Consider the following 6635-nt stretch of genomic DNA (forward strand, 5'->3'; position numbering starts at 1 on the left):
GGAGAGAGTGTCAGAGCCCCAGCCAAGTCAGCCACAGGTTATGACAGGGTCATAGACTCAGTGGGAAACTGGGAGCCAAGAAGAGAAACCAAGGCAGCTATCCAAGCAAAGAACTTGGTGCAATGGATGAAAGATTCCAGAAAGGCCTAGAGACATGGAAACATACTCAACTTTTTGACTACAACTGTGGATGTCCATGGCTCCCCCATCCTCATCCCAGCAATGATTTATTCATCCAACATTCATAACATACCTACTATGTGTTAACACTGGGGACACAACAAGGATGAAATAACCTAGTCCATGCCCTCATGGACCTCACATCCTAGCGGATGCAATAGACCACAGCCAAATAAACAAAAGCAAGATAATGCTGGCTTGTGATAAAGGTTGCAAAGTAAATAGATGAAGTCATGTGAAAGAATGAGTGGGGTGGTGTTGTAGGTAGGGTCATAAGCAAAGATCTTTTTGAAGAGCTGAGAATTTGAGCCGTAACTTGGCACTCTGGATACCGGGTCTAGAGAATTAAGACTAGTTCTAGATGTTTCTAACTAGTAGCCTGATGCTCCTATGGCCCAATCCAGGACAGTTTTAGGGAGGTCAGGAGTGTCAGTATCTCCTGAAGGGAGACACTGAAGAAAGGAGGGAATGGGGCTCATCATACCCCACGTTCTGCACATTTCAGATTTGTTACCTAATTAACCCAAGCTCCCATGCAATCCTATGAGGTGTGCACTATTTCTCTTTTACATATGAGGATATGAGATGCAGAGGGGTCATCTATCTCACACAACTCTTAAATAGAACTTAAGACCAAATACTTCCAACAGTAATTCTATCTTCATTATACCATAGAAACTCTAACTCCCGTGGCTGAGTCAAGGGGCCTTTTATTCTCAGGCTTTTATGCAGAGATCAGTTGTTTCTGTATCCTCTTTAGCAGAGTAGGTTTATATTGATAGAACTTCACAGTCAAGGAAAAAATAATATTAGAGGCATGAATCCAAAGGAACTTTTTCTGGCTGTCTCAGAGAAGGAGTAAAGGGCTATATATAATAGCCAAGAAGTCTGGAAGGTTCTGGAACCTTTGTCAAGGCCCCACATTTGCAAATTTCTCTCTCCTTGATGGTGTAATACCTGGTGATTCACAGTAAAGCCTTTATGGAGGTGGGCTTTTGCGGGGGAAATCTGAAAGTGAGACACAGCCAGGATCCAAGAAACTATTGAGAGTGGACCTTGTTCTGCTGAGGGAATGTTCCAAAGGAAGTGGAGGCTCCCTAGCTGGGCCGAAGGTCTGTGTTATGAAGAGGAGGCTTGGTGACATTAAATTACCTAAGAGAGATAAAACAGCGAAGGAGGGCAGTGTTAGAGAGAGGAAGCCAGCAGAGGCCCCAGGATAAAAGGAAGGAGCACGGAGACAGCCCGACTCTGAAAATCATCCTGGAACCTAGCAGAGAGGCAGGCTCAGGCGAGAGTGCACTCAGTGTTCTCAGAAATTCCTGCTGATGGCATCAAACTCATGGGACTGGGAGTTAGTCCAATAGAGAAGGTTGTTGCCTCCTAGTGCTGGGGAAACGGGCTCTTCAGAACATTCTGGAGTGCAGCACCCTCCCACGTAAAAGAGGAGTATTGACCTACCCCATAGGGTTGCAAGGGAGCTCGGGTTAATTAGGTAGCATATCTGAAATATCCACCCCATTTCCCTACCTTCCTTCTGTCTCTTTCTTTAGGGACAACTGATATCCCTGACCTCCATGGTGAATTGAGCTGGCCTGGGCAATAGGAACATTTAACAGCTTCAAGCTACAGTGAGAAGCATCTGGAATTAGTCTTAATTCTCTGGACCTGGTATCCAGAGTGCCAGCCTAAAGCTCAAATTCTCATCTCCTCCCAGAGATCTTCGCCAATGACTCTACCTACAGTGACCCCTGCCCATTCTTTCACATGACCTCGTCTATTTACTTCATAACCTTTATCATAATCCAGCAGTAGCTTGCTTATATGTTTGTTTGTTTGGCTGTTGTCTATTACTATCACTAGAATGTGAAGTCCATGAGGGTACCTGCTTGGGTATGTACCAGGGCATTATCTCTCACGCTGGTCCCTTTGTTCTAGCTGCTCCCTCCACCTGTAATCCCAACCCTTTGTATCTCGTCATGGCTAAGTCCTTCCAATCATTCAAATCTCAGTCTAAATATCACCTCCTCAGGTGTGCTTTCCCTGGCCACTCTTTCCGAAACAACCAACCAATCACTCCCAACATGTCACTCTATTTTACTTCACTACAGAGCACTCCTCAGTATCTGGAATTTCCTGGTGGATATTTATTTGCTGCTCTGTTTGTTTGTAGTCTATCTTTATGTACCAGGACGCCAGTGCTATGCAAATAAGGCCTTTTCTGTACTACAGCACCTAGAACATGGGCCAAAAAATAATGGTGGTTAACAAATAGTTGTGGAATGAATGAATGAACTCAACAGAATTAAATAAAGCTGCTCAGAGGGAGACTCATTGATTTGTGGGGACCAGCGTATTGCTGCTCAGCTTCCTGCAGGCTTTGCTTCTCTTCGGGAAGAAGTTATATCATCATAAGAAGGATTTCCCAAGGAGACTGGTTATTGGGAGCCCACATAACTGTGGTTTCAGGATCTGGGTGAGAGAAATGATAGAGCCTCTCTTGCATCTTAGGAAAACAGAGGAGGAATTGGGAAATCGGACCTAACTTTTACTTAGTCAGTCTTCTAAGTATTTCATAGAGATCACCGCCATTGATTCTTTTTTTTTAAATTTTTATTTTCTATTGGCGTATAGTTGATTTACAACGTTGTGTTAGTTTCAGGTGTACAGCAAAGTGATTCAGTTATGCATACACATATATCTATTCTTTTTCAAATTATTTTCCCATTTAGGTTATCACAGCATATTGAGTAGAGTTCCCTGTGCTATACAGTAAGTCCTTGTTGGTTATCTATTTTAAATATAGTAGTGTATATATGTCAGTCCCAAACTCCCAATTTATCCCTTCCCCCACCCTTCCCCCCTGGTAACCATCAGTTTGTTTTCTAAGTCTGTGAGTCTGTTTCTGTTTTGTAAATAAGTTCATTTGTATCATTTTTATTTAAGAAAGCCTCTGGAGATGACAACTTTTACTATCCTCCCCTTTCTCAAAGATAAGGAAATCCAGTCACAGTAAAGTTAAGTAACCTGCTTGTGGAAGTGATGGCAATAGGATTTGGACTCAGGCATTGGGCTTTAGATTTGTGCTCTTAACCACTGCCTTGTTGCCCTATTCCACCCTTTTAGAGCAAGCTTGGAAAGAGAGGGTGGGAGAGACAGCAGAGATGAACAAAAATATTCAGAGTGAATAGTGACGTCAGTGAAATGGCAGAGCAAGCAGCACCAAGCTCCGCCCTCCACCACAAACACCAACAAACAGGCAGAAGCTGTCAGAACCAACTTTGTCAGGACTCTGGAGAATGATCAAAAGTTTATAGCAACCAAGTGAATGCAGAATCAAGAAAAAGTCAAAAATGGTAGGAAAGTTTGGGGTGTTTGTACTTCCTCTTGCCCCAGCCCCTCATTAAATGACTGTACCTTGGTCCCACAAAGGTACTTGTAGCATCTTCCCACAACAACTCCCTAATATTCAAAGGAGCAAAAGAAGAATCACTATAATGGAAGGAGTGGGTGGATCTTGTAGTCCTGGTACTTATCCTTAAGTTTCTCCTTCTTCTTGACCTTGACCTTGAAGATCACCATTGCTCTCCACCTCCGAGGAGTCCTAGCTTCCCTTTTATCATTCAGGTCTAAGCACGGACATGGACCCTTCTCTACAGAGCATCTGGGATCAGGCTAAACTACATCAAGTAGATACTATGTTTACTTTCATCTTGCCAGTGGGTAAACTGAGGCTCAAAGGGTTAAGTAACTTTCCTGTGGTCCCCCAGCTACTAAGTGGCGAATCCAGGAGTCTGTCTGACTCCAGAGCTCATGTTCTTCAGCGCAAAATTTAGTGGCTCCCTTATCAACATTGAGAAACAATGCTTTTGTGCAAACACATTGTGTCTGAATATAGATTGAGCATCTTCCAAGAAAATGGAAGCCTGTTTAACATGAGAACATTTATTTATGGAGGCAAGAGAGAGGCGGTGATTGTTTCCAGAGCAGCATCTCTGCCTTCCCTCCATTCATCCTTTGTTCTCCCTGTGATGACTAAAAAAAAAAAAAATGAACTTTTACAGAAAAAAAGTTTTCAAAAACTTCCTACAAAATCGGATCTTGTCAAAACAACAGCGACATCAGTAATTCTCAGCCTTGTAGACATAGGGGGTGAATGCCCTGAGACTTGTCCAAGGCTCTGAGCCAGGCAGACCTCGGGTCAAATCCCAGCTTCAACACTTTTGATTCAGGCCAAGTTTCTGAAACTTTCAGGGCCCAGGCTTTCTCATGTCACTCATTCATTCACCAAATTCCGACTGGTGTCAGCCTACTCTGTTCAACTTTGGTTAAGTGCTGTCATCTGCAAGCTCCTGGGGCTTTATATGAGGATCGGGGGAGAAGGAGTATGAAGATGGAGCATAGGGGAGGAGAGAGAGCACAGAGTAGTATTCACTGCACTGATTCTGATGCAGACCTTGATCCAACATTCTGCCATTATTAACTGCACTCACTCACCTGCAAAAAAAGAGCAACTGGAAAGTCCTAGGGTGGCCATGGTGCATGATGAATAGATGTACCATCTCTGGACAGACTCCCTGGGTCCAAATCCTGGGTCTCCCACCAATGGGTTCTCTAATCCTGGGCAAGTTGTATAGCTTCCCTGGGCTTTATTTCCTACTCTGTAAATTGAGGGCGCTGACCACAGTACTTCCTATCTCATAGAGTGGTTTTGGAAAAAGATAAATGAGTTAATTCATGTCAATCACTTAACCTGTCTGTTGAGAGTTGACTATTGGTCAGGCCTGATCTAGGACTCTTTTCATCCACTGTCCTGTTTAATTTCATGATAACCACGTTAAGTAGATCTTGTCTATTTTACAAGGAGGAAACTGAATCCCAGAGTGGTGAAGTTAAGGGCTGCTGAATAATGGTAAAGAACTTGTCAGAGAATCAGTAGGTATGGAACTGAGATTCAGACACTTGTGTGTCTGCCTCCAAAACCTTAGTCATTTCCCCCACACCCAATCACTCTCCTGAAAAAACAAGAAATGGAGCGAGTCTTCTACAATGCCTTTGGTAATCATTGCTTTCCTTTCTGAGTGTTCGCTTCTCTTTGTAACTCAATCAAGGACAACATCAGTTAGAGTAACCGTGATAGTAAGAGATGCCTCAAAGTCTTTCTCAACTCCCCCTTCTCCTCCATCCTTTATGTCCTGGGCAGCCTATCTCTTAAATATCTCATCCTATTCCCCTTTCCCTTCCAAGCCTTTATCATTGCTCACCTGTAGGTCAATGTGGGCCCCTGACTGGTCTCCCCAATTCCAGGTTCTCACCCTTCTATTTATCATTCACATCAGCTTCCACGTAAACTTCAAAGATGCAGTTATGACTAGTTCTATCTCTGCTTAGCACCCTTCTCTGCCTGGCCCACACCTCTGGCTATCAGATTTCTTCAACGTCTGTCCTATAAGACATGCCTTGGGAATCTGACCTTTGCATCTGTTTCCAAGAACATCTCTTAGAAGATGTTCCATAACATTACAGGGGCTCAAAACACTAGCTACCAAAAGGGCCCTGGAGTCTTTAACTCTGAATCGTTTAAATGAGCAACTCCTTCTGCCTTGAACAGACAATCCCATCCTATACCTTCATCTAGTTCACTTCCTGAAACTCTAAGTGCTCAGCTGAATGTTCACCTCCTCTAGGATGTCTTCCCTGGTTATACTGGTTTAGGTACTCTGCCCAGTGCTCTGTGCTGCGTCTATCTATTGGCTCCTCCCTCCTGTGATGGTCTGAAATATTTTTCAGCAAATATTCACTCTTTTTGCCTTCTACCGTATGTGAAGGGGAATAGATTCCTGCTCCACTATTGCTGGCTTGGCCACATGACATACTTTGGCCGATAGGATGTTAGTGAGTGTGAGACAAGCAGAAGCTTGCATGATTGGGCTTGCACTCTTGTGCTGCTATGATCCACTACAGGAAGAGAATGCCCTGGATAATTGCTGACCTTTCAGACTGGCTCCAAAACGAATACGTGGAGAATGGACGTGGAACCGAGCCCTCAGCCTGGAGCAAAATGCAGCTGATTGGCAAACCTAAAGCACAGATGACCAACTGAGCCCAGCCTTAGCCAGGTTATAAGCATGAGAACAAATACTTGTTGTTGTAAGCCAGTGGTTTATTACACAGCATTCTGTGGCAATAGATGATGAATATTTACTTTTTACTTGCTTTCCGCCTCTTTGAAACTGTGAGCAACTGAAGGGCAGAAACTGTCCCTTACGTAGAAGTCTATTTCCCCCACATCCAACGTGTGATTTGGCACATGGAAAATGCCCAATACATGTCTGAAGAAAGAAAGAAAGAAGGAGGAAAGGAGAGAAGGAGGGAAGCAGAGAGGCCAAGAGGAAGGAAGGAAAGAAGAAAGCAATGAATGATGCTAATCTCAGTAAAGAACATAGGCCTTTGTTAAA

Source organism: Balaenoptera musculus, chromosome 15, assembly GCF_009873245.2.
Source record: "Balaenoptera musculus isolate JJ_BM4_2016_0621 chromosome 15, mBalMus1.pri.v3, whole genome shotgun sequence".
In the NCBI taxonomy this organism is placed as follows: Eukaryota; Metazoa; Chordata; class Mammalia; order Artiodactyla; family Balaenopteridae; genus Balaenoptera; species Balaenoptera musculus.